The sequence below is a fragment of the Anticarsia gemmatalis genome, chromosome 23, assembly GCF_050436995.1.
Source record: "Anticarsia gemmatalis isolate Benzon Research Colony breed Stoneville strain chromosome 23, ilAntGemm2 primary, whole genome shotgun sequence".
Lineage (NCBI taxonomy): Eukaryota > Metazoa > Arthropoda > Insecta > Lepidoptera > Erebidae > Anticarsia > Anticarsia gemmatalis.
This window is the reverse complement of record NC_134767.1, coordinates 1,577,915-1,596,070: the sequence shown is the minus strand read 5'-3', so window position 1 is coordinate 1,596,070 and position 18,156 is coordinate 1,577,915. Positions and strand designations below refer to the sequence as shown.

General features: G+C 35.1%; 1 protein-coding gene across 1 annotated transcript in view; it reads right to left on the bottom strand.

Annotated features, from left to right (window-relative positions):
* Nucleotides 1-18,156, bottom strand: part of sano (CABIT domain-containing protein serrano) — a 144,239-nt gene that overhangs the window by 83,091 nt on the left and 42,992 nt on the right. The window contains exon 2 of the mRNA XM_076129900.1: nt 7,724-7,754. The gene's annotated coding sequence lies outside the window, so the exon portion shown is untranslated. The remainder of the gene's footprint in view (nt 1-7,723; nt 7,755-18,156) is intronic.

Below are 18,156 nucleotides of genomic sequence, written 5' to 3'. Positions count from 1 at the left end.
AATTAATACTTCAGGTACACTATTAGTACCACGAGTATTTCATGGTTTTTTTTTATTTAAAATAAAGTTTTTTATCCATCATTGCCCCACTTGAAGTCTTCTTCCGGACAAGAGAGGGGTTAAGCTCTAAGTTTCAAAAATACTATTGGAAAAATACTTAAGTACAAGTTAATTGCATAGAATCATGCAAGTAACTAAGTTTCATATACTACATACCTAGTGAAGAAAACCCGTTTGATACCTATTTATTTTTGACGGCTATCAAGAATAAGTAGTTGATAATATGGGAATATTGAGCTCAAACGATGCAACAACTGATCGAAGGATGGAGATTCATAATCTATAATATACCTTTAATATACTTCAGCGAATATTTCCACTTGGGTGAGTGAATTTGTGCGTAACTTGCTGTACCGATTTTTATGAAATTTGTTGTGATAGATAGGTTTTATCTTGGAAGAGGATTATTTTAAAAAGGTATTTCTGACCAATATGATGGTCTCTATAACACAGTGGTTAAAATAATACGTATATTTGCCACGTCACGACTGCTGCACTGTATAAAAAACTCCCGGGTTCAATATCAATGTCTATCATGCCCATGAATTTGACATAAATACACATATTTTCAGTGTATTTCTAGACTTTATACTCTATTGCACTTTACAAGAAACAGCAACCATTACGTATAACCCAACATACTTAACAAAAAGTTCTTATTAACTCAAACAAACCCACAGGTAAAGCTAGTTTTGCACAGCCTCATAAGGACGATAATAATTATACGCTAACGTTTTTTTGCTGACTGTACCTGTACTCGCTTCGCCATAGTTTTTTTGTTCACCATACTAGGTCTGCCGGCGGAATCACCTGATTGAATTTTAATTTATGTAAAGGATAATTATAAGGTTTTGTTTTTATTTATAATATGTGGGAAATAGGGGTCGATGACCGATATTTCTTATTTTTTTTAGTATATTCAGTTGCTTTAGTGTCAAAGTTGTTCAAGCCATCAAAAGTCTTTGAAGTGGCTTAGCTATAATTGTTATCTCAATTGACAAACGTCCGTCATTGACTTTCGAAAGCGCAGACGCGAGTAGCCAAAATTCTGCGGCTACCCATCTAATCAATCACCTCAGTAAAAGTTGCTTAACCCAATCGTTTCTCTAAAAAATAAACATTTAAAGATACGTTGTAGTTGTTGACTTGTTAACGAAAAAAAACTGTATATTTGTATTTAATGGTAGTTTAACAAATAGTACGAGTATGTAATGCGTACAATTTTAATTTGTTATGCGGCAACATTGTAAGCTTCCTTTGCGTGATTAAGGGTGAGAACACACTCTAGGGCAAGCCTGAATTGAGATAGACTTATCTTACATATTCAAGTGCGGTTTTTCGACGCCTCACAGACAATTTTGTCTATAGAAGAAGATCTCCTTTCTTCCAACTATGTTAGAGTTGGCTTCCAGTCTCACCGGATGCAGCTGAATACTGGTATTTTATATGGAGCGAAAGCCTATAGGACCTCCACAACCCAGTTACCTGGGATATAACACGATAACCCTCGAATATTGGTTGTCTGGCTAATTGGTCCGAACTTCTAAGATCTTCGAAAATGTTTGATTCTAGATGTCGCCAAATCAACATGAGCTGAAGTAAATGTTTCCGAAAGCAAACTTCAGTCAGATTTATATGGAACTCAGTATAAAAATATTTGAAGATGAGGAAACGAAGATAGGCTACTTTTTAATCAAGGAAACAGGAGGGACAATTCTAAGTTTTAGCTAGTTAGTTAATAAAAGGTATTTTTTTCAGTACAAAAATCTCTCTCACTAGCTCATTTATGCAACAACTTGTTCCTACAATTAATCACATCTCAAGAAGGTTTCATAAGGCAAAAAGCAAACAAAACGCTTCCTACCGAACCGATTTTTAACTCGATACCGTAAAACGGGGTGAATAGAAACAATTTTCAACTTTGTCCTAAAAATTTGTAGCGAATAACTTGTTATTTTTATTGTCGGGTTATTTTATATTATGTCCGGCGCCATGAAGAAAGAGTTAAAACCATATTTGTCCAAAAATATGCATCATTTTACGATATTTCATTAAAAAAATGGTCAATTTCTATTCACCCAGCGATAGGGGTGAATCGAAACGACCAAAGGGGTGAATGGAAAAATTGTGTTTTAAAACGTTTTTTCAATTAACAATATTGTATCTTTATAGATAAATATACACCTAAAGAGATAAACACTCCAAACAACTCATTAGAAAAGAAATTCCACTTTAAATCCAAAGTTTTGAAAAAATTGTATGGACCATTAAGGCATTCGAGGACGGTTGACTTTGAAGCAATTTTTTGGGTATAAATATCAATTTAAACATTTCAACAATTATGACACCGCAGAGAAGAAATATCGACGTGTAATCATTTCAAATTTGAATAAAATTCTTAAACGAGGAGTACTCAAATATTGGGCTTGAAAACATTCCTGATTTTTTTTCTATTCACCCCGCGAATTCTATTCACCCCGTTTTACGGTACTCGGCTATTACGTATGCGAGCCACGGCACTTACTGTAATCGAGTAATAAGCGATATCGATATAATAACTCGATTCCGCTCCTGCTTAATTGCGCTCCGATATTTGCATTATGGCCGCCATTTTATGCCATAGACTACTCTCTATGGTAGTTTTTGTATGGGGTTTTTAGGAGAATGAGGGTATTATGATATTGTGAAATTGAATGGTAGGTAGTTCTAACTTTTTATTAAGTTAAGTATTATAAATTGCGGGTTGTAGTTTTGTTTATAAAGCTATGGTTTCGCTGACTTTATGACGTGTGAGAGTGTTTATAAGCTTATATATGTATATTTAATTTGTAGTAGTGTGAATAATTATCATTATTAAATAATTATCATTATTATTGTAGTGAACATTTTAAATGTTTACAAATTACAATTAATGGCTTTTGGTTTATTAGTATCCAGTTTCCGTTATTATATAACCAAGGAAATCAGAAGATCGTTTATAAAGTGACTAGGAAATAGTTTATAAAATATACTGAATCATTTTTCCAATCAAAACAGTTATATTCGATACTGCAGGAAGCATTTCTAATTTAAAACTACGTAATCAAAGTAATAAAATAAAATTAAAAACAATTAGCTACGCGTACCACTCATATAATTATTTATTCTGGCCACACCTTCACGGGTCATTGCCTGGTATGACAGCCATTAAAAAAACAAGCTGTCATTTATTGAAATTTGATTTTTAAAAAGATTTGAATACCTTGCTTTTGTTTTTGTATTTTCTTTAGCTGAGAATTAAAATAACAGGAAACAATGATTGTTTACAAAATTTACCATTTAACCCACTCTGACCTGCGTGGTGGATTATAAGTAAAGATAAATAGTACTTATTTTTTAAATGATAAATGTACTGATGTAAATAGAAACGCCGGGAGCCCTTGAAAGATACACAGACCACATTGGCTATGTCTTGAAAAATGGTCAGGTGCGTAGTACTCGTAACTGGCGGTCCTGTATGACAAAGTTTATACATACATTCATATAACGCGAAAAGACTTTTTCCCCGACCTAACATGTAAAAGTGGGCGTGTCTACTAATATTAAGGTGAGTCCTGTAACATCGATGTTATAATAGCGAGTAACACTCTCGCTGAGACAATGGTGTTAAATGCTAACTTTATACATAAATATATAGTATTTTTTGTAAATAGAAACGCCGGGAGCCCTTTAAAGATATACACAGATCACATCGTCTATGTTATGAAAAAAGGTCAGGTGCGTAGTACTCGTAACTTGCGGTGCTGTATGACAAGATGTATGGATGTGAATGAGGCAAGGGAAGTTTGTGAGGATCGTATCAAGCGGCGTTTTTTGGTCTCTGCCAATTCCTATGGAAAAAAGGCGTGATATTAGGCATGGATGTACATATGTATGTTCGTTTGTATATATGTATGTATGTATGTATGATTAATTTTTTTTTGGAAATAATCAATTGTGTAATAGGTCTTAAGAATATGTAAAAGTGGGCGTGTCCACTAATATTAAGGTGAGTCCTGTAACATCGATGTTATAATAGCGAGTAACACTCTCGCTGAGTCGCACAATGGAGTTAAATGCTAACTTTCACCGCCCGCCTCGAATAAACACAATGTGTATTAACAATAATTGTACGTTCGCTAAATATTGAGTCGCAGTTCAATGGGCTGTTGGACTTTTTGTGTAATGACCGGGTTTTTTGGAATATTTTGTTGAAAATTAGAGTCTAAGCATGGTGGTCTTTATAAGAGATAGAGAGTGAAGTTTCTAAGGGTAATAATGGTAGGTACAGATACGGTAGAAAAATATAAAATAGTGATTTTGTAAACGCTGTTTTTGTTTGATATTGATTGTTAAAAGAAGTAACTTTTTGAGGTTCCCGAAACCGTCGGTATATTACAGTTATTTAAAATAAAAAGTATTTTCTAAATTTGCAGGTTTTCTCAAACATCGAAGAACGAATAAACCCCTTTCTAGGTATATTAAATAATGATAGATTGGCCTAGATAACTCGATTGTCTACTACTATCGACTATCGACAATTAGCTAGCTATCGAAAAGTTTTATTCTAAAATCTGTTAAGGGCCACAACCGGGCTCCGTAAAAACTATGGCAGTACATTTTAAATATCAAACTCTCGATACTCGACGGCATCGATTGTGCAGAATCGCGCTACAGGTCGCAATACCTTAATAACATAATTATATTCTCTCAGACTATTATATGCTCTAAGACTTAAGTACTAAATCTCTAAGACTTAAATAAATAAAAGTCAAATACAATATACACAAAAAATAAAAAATTCCAGTGTATTCAATATTGAACAACATAATTCACAAACGTAAGTTTACAATCCATCTGGACATAATCTAAGCAACAATCTGTTTACTATTACACAACAAATTATATAACACTTATTGTGTGTTATCGTAACAATCGCGATTGTATTGAAATATTATAATAAACACGTGTTCCAATGGATTTCTGATTGAAAGCTTTAATTATAGTAAAGAATAGACTTTTTTGTTAATATTGTGCGTCGAATTGGTTGAAAGTGAAAGGGCTTTTTGGAAATGAATACTTTATACTACGTAACATAGGGTTTGATAGTAAACTAGCATTTTTAAGTAACAGTATCTCTATTATTTGATGTAAGTCATAGTATTTTTGTTAGACAATTTTATTTTTAGTTTAAACGATACATGCACTGGTTAGACTTTTAAATATATGATTTTATAAACTCAAACCTTAGTATGGTATTAGTATTATTTGGCGTACGATTACACTAATAATAATTTTGTGTCATATTTGTTCAAGGGATATGATATAATTTGGCGACATCCGACATACTCTTAACGAACGCTTCAATACACGAATACGGTGATCAAATGCCAACAAACGACCACCCATCTCTGGTATGTCCGCGCCAAAAGCTTTAATTTTGAATAAAAAGTACGACTAAGAATTACTTTTCATACTCCCCAACTGTCGCCATGATGCAACACTTAAAATCCCTAAAGCATTGCACTCTCACTCACTTCTTTCAACGCAAAAGAATGTCTACATTCTAGGTAGACCACAAAATTCCCGATTTCCATTCACACCGCAACATAATGATTGCAAACATCAAACTACATCACACGTCACGACATTTAGACGGGCATTGTGTCGTAACGCGATTCTTTGTTGCGACCTGCGACTAGTCTGCACGTTAGGCTTAGTGTACACTTATGAATAACTAGCTGACCCGCGCAACTTCGTTTGCGTCACATAAGAGAATCATAATTTTCCCCATTTTTGTAACATTTTTCACTGGTACTCTGCTCCTATGGGTTGTAGCGTGATGATATATAGCCTATAGCCTTCCTCGATAAATGGGCTATCTAACACTGAAATAATTTTTCAAATCGGACCAGTAGTTTCCGAGATTAGCGCGTTCAAACAAACAAACAAACAAACAAACTCTTCAGCTTTATAATATTAGTATAGATGAATAGTAATGAAGATATTCGCGATTTTGATTTTCAGCATTTTTTCGTCCTTTATGTTAGTGTCTAAAGCAGTGATAGAAATGTGATATAAGTTGTCGAATCCGAGGCAAGACGTCAATGACTTTTGATGTTATGTGTGCGTTCTAGGTAGACCACAAAATTCCCGATTGCCATCCACACCGCAACATAATGATTGCAAACATCAAACTACATCACACGTCACGACATTTAGACGGGCATTGTGTCGTAACGCGATTCTTTGTTGCGACCTGCGACTAGTCTGCGCGTTAGGCTTAGTGTACATTTATGTATGAATATTGAATAGTAATGATTTTGCGGTTTTGATTATAGGTATTTTTTGTCTTGTATGTCTGTGGGTAAAAAGTCCCCAACCCGCACTTGGCCAGCGTAGTGGACTCAAGGCCTAACCCCTCCCTCATTACGGGAGGAGACCCTTGCCCAGCAGTGGGACAGTAATGGGTTAAATTTATTATTATTTATATTATGTCTGTGGGTAAAGCAGTGATAGACGTGTGATGTAAGTTGGCATCTCCCACGCAAGTGGTCGATGATTCAAACCCGAGGTAACATACCAATGACTTTTCGAAGTTATGTGTGTATTAGAAATAATAATCACTTGCTCTAATGGTGAAGGAAAACATCGTGATGAAACCTTGCATAAACAAAATTTGCTTAATACATATATCGAGGGCATGCAAAGTCCCAAACCCCGTTAACGGCATGATGGACTCAAGGTCTAACCCCTCGCTCATTCGTAAGAAGACCATTGCCCAGCTGCGGGACTGTAACGGGTTAAATAAAATTTTAATGTTTGTGTGGCCTAATGATTTTATTGGTCCCAAGTTCGATTCCCAGTTGTGTCTGCACCTTCAGGTATAACTGGCGTGATATTATGTTTATGCATGAAACATTATTATAACTTGTATTTTCTTTACGTAAGGAAAAATAAATGAATCGTATCAGGAAATATATTTTTGCACCAACACCTTCCTGCCCATAATATTATGATTATGTTAATTTATTACCTAAAATAAATACTCTACAATGACTTGCGAATTTTTTGAATATTTTGCCAATATTCCCTTGAAACTAATGCGCATATTATTTAATATTGCATATTTATTGAATAAATTAGAGTTCATTTACTCCCTAGCAAAAAACAAAGGAAATAATGAAAATATAAATTGAACCCATTGGATAAGGTCTACAAGAATGAGAGAGGAGTAAGGCCTTGTGTCCACCACACTGGCTGAGGTTAGAGGACTGTATGACTTTTTTATAAACTCGTAACTCTCTAAACTTATTTAGACATTTTCAATTCCTTCGTATCGTTTAATTTCTAGTAAAATTAAATTAAATAACGCCAACATTTGAAGTGATTTTCTCCTTCAAAATAGCATGACATATTCTTTAATAAGTATTAAAAATTCTATTGGATCCTTAACACACATTCTTAATTAATATCTGAATTTCCAGATACACGAATTTTCTTTGAATTATACTACTTCTAAAACCTCCATCATTTTATTCGGACACTTTAAATTGAATGATTCACCAATCATGTAGTCTAAGCCGTACTTGTGCAGTCAACGAAAAAAGCTTCAAATTCAGTTACAAATAATACTAAATTATACCTTATCAAACACTGACGGCGACTGTGTGGATCTGTAACAAAAAATACATGTATTAGTTTAAAAAAAATAAGTAATTGTCTTATTAAAGACGGGTTTGAACCCGGAAGATGTAACAAAGGATTTAGGCACACCTACTTAATAAGGGTTTTTGAAATTCGCAGAATTTTGTGTTTAGAAACAAGCCTTTGTCTGTAGAGCCATCTCCTTCTTGTACAAAAATTGGATTGCTTTAGAATAATATTCACGAAGGCATCTCAGAATATTACTATTCATAACATTACATTAACATTTTGATTTTTAAAATATGATAACATAACATATGATATAACATAATATTACATTAATATTACATTAACATTTTGATTTTTAAAATATGTCTTGTGTCGCGGGACTTTTACAAACATACGAACAACGGACGCAAATTGCAATCAGACCCGAAACCGATTTGTGGATCGCACAAACAATTGTGTGGGAATCAAACCCCGAATCCTAAGCTTTTATTTTTTCTCTAAGCCTAAGGATGCGCGTGTGTTATAGATATGCATATAATATGTTAGTTAATACTGTTTGTTTCGCAGTGACTTTAATCTTAAAATTTACTCTACTCTATAGGAATTGAAGCACGTGATATTAAATCTTATTTGTTATCATAAAAAGATGGATGTTAAATATTTACTTATGTTAATGATAATCTAAAACAAAACGAGTTTTACAAAAATAAGACATAGTAAACTAATTAATGCCTACAAATTCCATTAATACTAATATCCCGAAGCATCAAAGTTGTATATTTGAGCGCCTATTTCTCCGAAACTACTAGACCTATTTTATAAAAATTCTTTCTTTGGTGGAAAGCTTGTTTTTTAGAGCATATTGTGACTATTTATATTTTACAAGAATTTGCCTCATCTAAAGAAAATATAGGAAAGGAAAACGAAATAAAAATCAAGTAGTAAATTGAAGAGAGGTCACCAAAGGCATTTCTGTCGTTATATAAATATTCAAATATAAATAGTATTATTATTTACATAGCTAATGTGTTATTAGGTACTAGGTATTCATCGTTATTTTGTCTATCATTTTTTATAACCTTTGCTTTGTGGCCGGGTGAATGATAATTATACACGCGTCGAAATAACTGAACAATACCTTTGACATATTTGTTTTACTAGCTAACTCGCGCAACTTCGCTTGCGTCACATAAAAGAGAATGAATCCCAATTTTCTCCGTTTTTGTAACACTTTTTACTCATACTCTGCTCCTATTGGTTGTAGCGTGATGATATAGCCTATAGCCTTCCTCGATAAATGGACTATCTAACACTGAAAGAGTTTTTTAAATCGGCCCAGTAGTTCCTGAGATTAGTGCGTTTAAACAAACAAACAAACAAACTCTTCAGCTTTATAATATTAGTATAGATGACCTGTGCCGTAAAAAAATCTCTCGAACATACCTATAGCCCAACAGCAAATTATTTCATGACTATTCACACATACTCTCCTCACACCATAGCTTCTGTATGATCTACTGCCCTAGTTATATCAAATAAATAGTTATACATTACTCAATGATTACATACACATATGATACAATACGAAATCATTTTAATAACTTAATTCACTTCTTTTCATCGCACGTTTTTTGTTATGGTCTTACGTAACGTAATTTTTATTAACTACTAAGTGATCTGCGCGGTTTTGCTTGTGTTTCAGCCCTTATTTTAGCCACATACGGGAAGATTTTTGGAAATTCTCTTAAATTATCCTTGAGTTTATGTTTCCAACTAATTTCATGACGAATTTCATCAAAATCCGTAAAGCGGTTTAACTGTCAAAGCGTAACCAACAGACTGAAATATTGGCATTTATACTATACTAGCTTCTGCCAGCGACTTTGTCCGTGTGAATAAAGTTCCCGGCGTAAATAATATTTTATGTGTTAATCTAGATTATAAACTATACGTGTACAAGATTTCATCAAAATCCTTCCAGTAGTTTTTGTGTGAAAGTGTAACAAACATACATACACACAAATTTTTGCACATATATGTAATATAAGTATGGATAGCAAATCGAAGGGCCTTGTCTGTTCTACTGTTATTATTATTCATTATCATAGAACCCTGTATTTGTATAATTATTAGTAATTATAGATTTTACAAATATTTCGTGGGTTTCTATTTTGACTTGAGTTGAGATAAAATCTTTTCATTAAAGTTGGAATGTAATACGGGTCTATTGTAGTTTACACTTAATTATAATTACAAAATTGATCATATAACAACTACCAATACAATAAAATTGAGTTTTGGCCTAGATTTTTGACGATTTGTGTATTTTTGAACTTCGCTTAGTTAAAAACTGCAAGCAGGAATTTCAGTATAAAGAGTTTGGCTTATTCTCCGTGCTTAGCCTTTCTTCCAAATATGTTGGAGACGGTTTCCAGTCTTACCAGATGCAGCTGAATACCAGTATTTTACATGGAGCCACTGCCTATACGACCTACACAACCCAGTTACCTGGGATATAACATAACACTATACCCTGCTAAGTCCCACTGCTGGGCAAGGGTCTCTTCCCAAACGGGGAATGTGTTAGGCCTTGATTCCACCAAGCTGGCCAAGTGTTCACTAAAGTTAAACTATCAAAGATCTTTGAAAAAGATAGACGGGACTCAAAATTTAACGTGCCTTCCGGAATAAGGAGGAACTCGATACGTATAATATGGTCACCCATCCACACAACAACTCCAGCACGCGTAACTTAACCTCAAAGATCGATCTGCTGTTATTAACTAAGCCACAAGCTCCTCTTATTAATGAATTCACCATCATTGTCTAAATTGTACTCAATTCATGTCATAGTACGTCTGTCCCAACACCCATGCCGATATTGTATTCTAATTATCGGCCTCTTTAGCACTGCCTACACAGACTTTCTCTCAATCTTACGTAGGGTCACATAATACCGGGTTAACGAAAGTGTTGACCTCGATAGATGGCTTTTAATTTAGAAATTTTACTTTTAGTTTTAAAGTTGATATTCTGTTTACTTTGATAGAAAGTTTTGTTGAATGATTTATTGGATTGTTGGTATATGTTTTTGGATTTTGAAAAGGCATGTTCTAAGGATTTATTAGTCTTGTGTAGAGGAAGTTATTGCAAACAGCGAACACAGTACAACCAGAATTTAAAAACGACTTGAAAGGAATAACAGTCGACAAGGTAATTGACGCGTAGATACTCTTTAGAATATTTTTTTAATAATAACTATATTGTTGTCAACGTTTGATATTATGTTTTAGTTTATTTTCTCGTCGTTAAATTCAGTGTCGTGAAGGCAAACATCAGACAGTATTAAAGACACACTCTGCCAGAAAAGTACGTCTGTTTGTTCGCGATAAACTAAACATCTACAGATTTTTTTGCCATTTTCACTAACAGATAGGGCAATTTTCGATGAAGGTTTTAGTGTATAATTCGTTAACGTCTTGTGAAAAGTACAATAAACTCAAAATCTACAAAATTTTCATTAATATAATTATTACATAAAGCAATTTTTGAGGAAGGTTTTAGAGTACAATTCATTTATGTCTTGTGAAAAAGTAAGTTTTTACAACAGGTGAATTTGGGACTAGTTGCTAGTAATAGCACAAAAATACAAACCACTGCGAATTGAACTTACATACATGTAACATGAACCACGGTTCACCCTAATCTATTGCTAATGACTTTCTCTCGTCAGGGTCACGCACATAACGCTGCTATCGAAAGTGAACGGCACCTACATATGACAGTTATTTCAATTATACGTACTGGATGTGGTATTGACATTTATAATAAAATATACATATTTGTACGAGTATTAGCTGCAGTTTTAATGTTTGTTTGTCGTATGGTTAGTGGTCAACCTAGTGTCAAAGTTGTTCAAGCCGCCCAAAGGCCTTTGACATGGCTTAACGACTGTTATCTTAGTAGATAACAACCGGGACCGACTTTTTACGTGCCCTCCGAAGCACTGAGACGCCCAGCTCAAATACCACTATGCGGTCACCCATCTTTAGAATGACCGCGCCAACGGTTCCTTAACCCACAGATCGTTTACCGACTGGTGAGCCCAACTGGCTATGAGCGCCTCTCAGTTTTAATGAAATATACTTAATTTCTTTGCTAGGGATTATGCTAACGTTGAAGTACATACTATGTGATTTCAAGGGCTAATTAATTCCGATTTCTTTTTGGCCAGATATCCTTTTGTCATAAATTTATTAAGAAAACATGGTAACAGTTACAGCTTTAGTTTGTAAAAAAATCTGAAAAAAAACTATTGTTGATTGCAGAATTTAAGGAAAAAATCTTTGATAATCATCTTGTTCTTAAAGATCTACAGATACAACAATTATCTACAGTTTGGACATTTCAAGAAATCATAGAATTGTAAACTTGACCTCAAACATAGGTATTTGCAGAATCACTACAAAGTATAAACTTCGCACTTCACCAGGAAATATTCTGAGCTAAACAAATATTTAGATAGTATAAGAGTATATGAGTTTTTTGACACTTATACTGTCGCAAATTATATGTAATAACGTTGAATAGATTTCTTCACCTTGAATATTAATCATATTTACTAAAATGTTTATAATTATGCGTTATGCTATTTATGAGTATCTCCAAAATATACAGACCATTAAAATCAACTTCGTCATCAAGTTATAAATGTACTATATAATCTTGACCTAATTTATTTTCCAAAAATAACCAAGGAACTAATATTTTGTCATTTAACACACATTAAAATTTGTGAAGAATACATACAATATTTCTGTAAGAAAATAAAGTAGGTAAATTTTAGGCTTAAAAGGTTTTTTTTATATCATTCGCGTGTTTTAGACACCCAAAGGAATAAATAGATGTTACATTTTTAGTGATACTGTATATTTATTGAATAATTATCGCATATTGTATATTTATCGTAAATTTACAGTTTTTGTTAAATTCAAGATTTTTTATTCTTTTAAGTATGCTCGCATCATGCAAAAGGATTTGATATTTTTCGTTGTCCGTTATGTCCCACTGCTGGGCAAAAGACCTCTTCCTTTTCAAGTATATATCTCTCCTGTCTCATTTTCTGAAATGATGAAACCACGAATGCCGCTGGGTCAATAAATTTTTCTTCGAACAAAGCACAAAACCAATATATTTCTCATAATCAGCAATTAACGTTATTCATACATGATTATGCTAATGTAAACCGGCGGCTATACCAATATATTAGCTTTTTATATAAACAGTGAAAGTGCTAGCCGTGACCTGTTGTAAATCGTAAACAAACAAATGTATGAGAAAGTGGTCAAAATCTATAGTTCTTAGTTCCTTGTTATTAAGACTGGTTTAACTGGATTTAAACGAAATTTTTAACTACATTTTAAAGAAATCCTAATATGGCTATTATTATAACTTTGTAACCGACTTGTAAAATAAGAGGAGGTTTTCGTCTCCATGTTTTATGTTGGGTACTGATTGATTGATGATATGCTTATTTTTGTTCGTGGTGCTAATGAAACGGCCTTCTGAAGTCGATTTTTTTGTAGGAATTATAAGTTTTTGAGATGTATTTTTTCTTAATATAAAGGAATAAGCACAGACATGCATTTTTCCTGACGTTTGGTTTTGGTTTGCTTGACGTTTCGGCCCAGAGTACACTAGCATTCGTAAGCTGACGTCATGATTTATTTGTTAATATGTCTTTAGTGTGGACTAAAGCCTAACCCTTCCCTCATTTCAGGATTCAGTTTATGACCTAAATTAATATACATATAAAATTATTTTTAGCCCGAACATCCTGTTCACACGGATGAAGTCGTAGGTTGAGGATAGCATAAGTAAGTACATTATTTCGTTTTTATCTAGAAGATGACAAAGTTCATTATAGACCTATTAGTCATCTATTTTCAATAACACTTTAAATACTTTCAGATTATTTGATAACACCCTGGAATGTTTGATAAAGAAATAAGATAGCTAAATGACAAACAAAACTATTTGGCGACATCCGTGGCGCAGTTGTTAAGGTGATCACCATTTATCACCATACCATTGCGAGGTCTTGGGTCCGATTCCCACATGGTACAATTATTTGTTGATTGATCCACAAATAGTTGCTTCGGGTTTGGTTGTACTTTGTGTGCGTTTTTTGTACATTTGTAAAAGTCTCCGCGACACAAGAGCAATTCTTAGCGCGAGAGTTGTTTACAAAAAAGCGATGCAATTCTTTCTAAACAAAATTATAAATTGTAATTAGTTTGAAATGCGAGACGAAATATATTGGTCATTGATTGCAACCGCATGGCAACGTTATAGTACTCGTAACTTGGTCACGGTATAATATTGTGAATTGATTATGTTATGTATTTGAGAGAAGTCATTCGTATTGTTTTGTTTCTTACTAATATTATACACCGACTGTTTCCGTGGCGCTGTCAGTAGTGTATCTGTCTGCTGATTGTGAAGTCTCGGGTTGGATTTATAGTCGGGCAAAGTGCTGTTGGTCTTTACTTATTTATTTTATAACTAGCTGACCCGCGCAACTTCACTTGCGTCACCTAAGAGAATGTGTCAAAATTTTCCCCGTTTTTGTAACATTTTTCGTTGCTACTCCGCTCCAAATGACCGTTGCGTGATGTTATATAGCCTTCCTCGATAAATGGGCTATCTAACACCGAAAATCTAAGAATTTTTCAAATCGGACTAGTAGTTCCTGAGATTAGCGCGTTCAAACAAACAAACAAACAAACAAACAAACTCTTCAGCTTTATAATATTGGTATAGATATTTACCTATAGTAGTTAGTGCGGGAGTTCGCTTTTTTAAAATAAGATTAATGGAAGTAGCTCGGAGTGGCGTTTCTTGGTCTCTGCCTAACCTAGGGTATACCATGCCGTACCCTGTAGGGAAAGGTTGTGATATTATGTATGTATGTTACTACACATACATTCGGAGTTTAGTAACGTGCCATTACCGGGGACGCACTAGAAGGACATGTCTAGAAAGGAAAGTTGCATGATAAGTCAAACAAAGTCCTGTATGACAAATATGTGCGGATTTGAAAGAGGCAAGAGAATGTTTAGGAATCGTACCAAGTGGCGTTCTCTGGTCTCTACCTACCCCCATGAGAAAAAGACGAGATTTTAAAGTAGGTATTTAAACCGAAATTTCTACAATGAACACAGCGAAATGCTACAAAATAGCAATAAAAATAACTGTAAACAATTTAAACAATTTACGTGTACAATGCGAATATAAGAGGTGTTTTACCGCTAATGAAGACATGCTTAAATTAATGATTTTACGCTTGTTTGTCTCACACGCAGTATACGATATCGAAAGTATCGTCGAATAAATCTGTTAGTTTATTGTCTCTGCTTGAAATTTCAGCTGAAAATGTATAGTGACATGTATCTCTGCGATGTAATCTCTAATTTTCAAATTGGTTCTAAGTTTCGGCAAAATAAATCACTTTTGTTGTATTGGAAGCCAATTAAATATTTATTTTATTTTGTGGTATTGGTTGTTATAGCGGCAAACGAAATACATCACCTGTGAAAATGTCAACTGGCAAAGTGATGAGATATAGATTGATGACAGACGGACTGACAGACAACGAAGTTTCAGTTATAGGGTCACGTTTTTACCCTTTCGGTGCGGACCATAAAAAGCCAGAAAACCAAAAAAATGCTCAATTATTGCCTTTTACAAGTTAATTAGGTAATAATAATACTTATCAAATAAAACTAATTCACTACAGAAACTTTAGATTAAGATGCGATCATCAATTGTTTATATTTGCACTAAATAAAAGATTATTCGTAGTTCAAATTGGTTAAAATATAAAACTTAAACGTAACACAAAATATATTATTTCATTGAAACATATTGTTGCTCTTATGTTTTCAAAGCCTACTTTTCTCATAGACTTCTCTTAAAGAAACATCTTTACCAAACAGTTTAAAGACAAACTCAAGCCTCACTCTACTAAAACTACGCTCAATTACAACTACCAACTGAATACCACATCCAGTCACACAAGATCTATGTACCAATCGCTCAACTCTGGTATCTAGGTTATATTTCACGTCCACTCTTAATTACACACATTAATATGTTCTAGTACCATATTATCTTAGACCATATTGTTGTGTGTGGTTTATGGTTTTGTTTGGAACCTTGTAATGTATTAAACTAGATTAAGTCCGTTTTGTTTTAAACTTAGGACATACTCTGGAAATAATCTATGTCCTTGCAAAATTTTATACAAATTGGTCAAGCCGTTTTGGGGTTATTCTCAACTAACAACCGATGGTCGTAATACAACTGGTAGTTGTAATAGGTTACCTGTGTTTTGTAGAATGATGGATTCAGTTACAAATTGTATTGCTGTAGGTTTGTTGTTTCGGTAACATACTTTATTATTTTCCGGAGGAGTAGACATAGGTGTATGAAATAGTAGTATGTAGTAGTGTTGTAAGTTTTACTATTTGCAATGTTAGTTCCATGTCATAGGGGGCGAGCCTATTCCCGGCGTAGGGATGTGACGACCCCATCGCCCAGTGACTTTGGTCGCTGCAAGTAGTCACTTTCGACTGTTTTTCTCGCCATGTAGATGTTTTCTTGCGGATGCCCTGCGTTTAGGCGTAAGAGTATTGGCGGGGGCATGTCTGTGTGGCGAGTGTAATAGTCGAATGAAAATAGGTATGGTCGTACCTTTAGTCTAGTAAGACATCGGCCTAAGGGAGTACACCCCGACAGAAAAACAACACTGACATGATGGCGAAGAATAAAGAGAATAATTGTATACCCCAGGTGGGTACCTCCTACTCCGTAGGAGGAGAATCCCACACCGATTCGTCGGTCAGTCCCTCGTATTCTGGGGGGGACAATTCCCGCCATTGTGCCATTAAAGAAACTTTAGAAGGTAGAGAAAATGATGATACAGTTCGCACGTCCAGTTTTGCGAACTGCGATCGGACGAAACAGATTCAGAACTCAATGAATCTGCGTATACGTGCCCGGAAGGGTATAAAGATTCAGGAGAATCGGGAAGAGGATCGTAACAGGTCACCTGTGTTTATACGGCCGACGACTCCAAGTAAGAAAGTGGACCGACAACCGGATGAATCCGAGGAGAGCGACAGCTCTCTAATGTCCTGTACCTCGCTTACCTCACAGTCAACGGAAACGTTACGACCACGAAAACGACGACCACGTGATGAGGTAGCTGTACAAAGAGCTAAATTACCAAGAGCAGCTGTGGCTGAGAGTGACACGGAGACACAGTCTAATTCTAGGGGGCCCAAGAGGTCGAAAGACACCTTACCAACTGTAGAGGATATCGCTGCAGAGCTGAGAGAGCAGCCAACGGCTCAAATTGATGCCAAAATAATGGAGTCACTATCAATTGTCGAGAAGGTAGCAGATAGCTCGCGGAACTTGAAGGGTGAATATGCACGTGAACTCTGGATGGCTACGAGGTATGTGCAAGCCGCTTCATTGGAACTTAGCGCGAGGAACAATGTAGTGTCTATGGAACGGTTACAACGCGAGAATAACGAACTTCGGTCTCAGCTGGCTTCATTAGAGGACCGAATGAGCCTCATGTCGTCTGAGCTGGCTAAGTTCCGCAGCGAAAAAGGCGTTAAATCGACGAGTAAAATCATGTCGCAAGACGTTTCAGGAGTGTCTACTCAGTCAATGTCACAACCCAGTGACTCTAGGTCGCGGCAAAAAAAGAGTAAGACAGGATTCACGTCACCATCACATCCTTTTGAGCAACTGGCGACTTTGATGGATCGTAAATTAGTAGAATTTCGTACAGAAATAATAGCTGAAATCTTCCCGGACAAAGCCTTGAGGCCTACTTTAGGACAGAAAAGGGTAGAAGATTTGACAAGCAACTCGGAGCCGTTGCCTGCTGTTACTAAGAAAAAGAAGAGTAAGAAGAAGAAAAAGCCAAAGATTCAAAAGAGTCTTCAACTGTCGAACACACCTACAACTACTGATCCTATTGTATCGACTGCACAAGGAGTTGAGCAAATAATATCGCCACCGGCTCGGGAAACATGGGCTACAGTTGTAGGGCGTAAGGAAAAAAGGGCATTAGCAAAAGCAAATAAGCAGATTGAAACTGTTTCTGATAGAAGGGCGAAGTTACCTACCCTACCACGGGCTCCTAACTCCGCCGCGGTGACAATCACTATGCCTCAGAACTCGTCCATTAGTTTAGGTCAAGTTATGGAGGCTGCAAAAACTAGAGTAAGCTTAAGCGAGTGTGGCATCGAAGAACTGCGACAAAAAAGAGCAGTCACGGGAGGCTTAGTGTTAAAAGTCTCGGGTCCGGAACGATCTGCTAAGGCCGATCTTCTAGCAGATCGT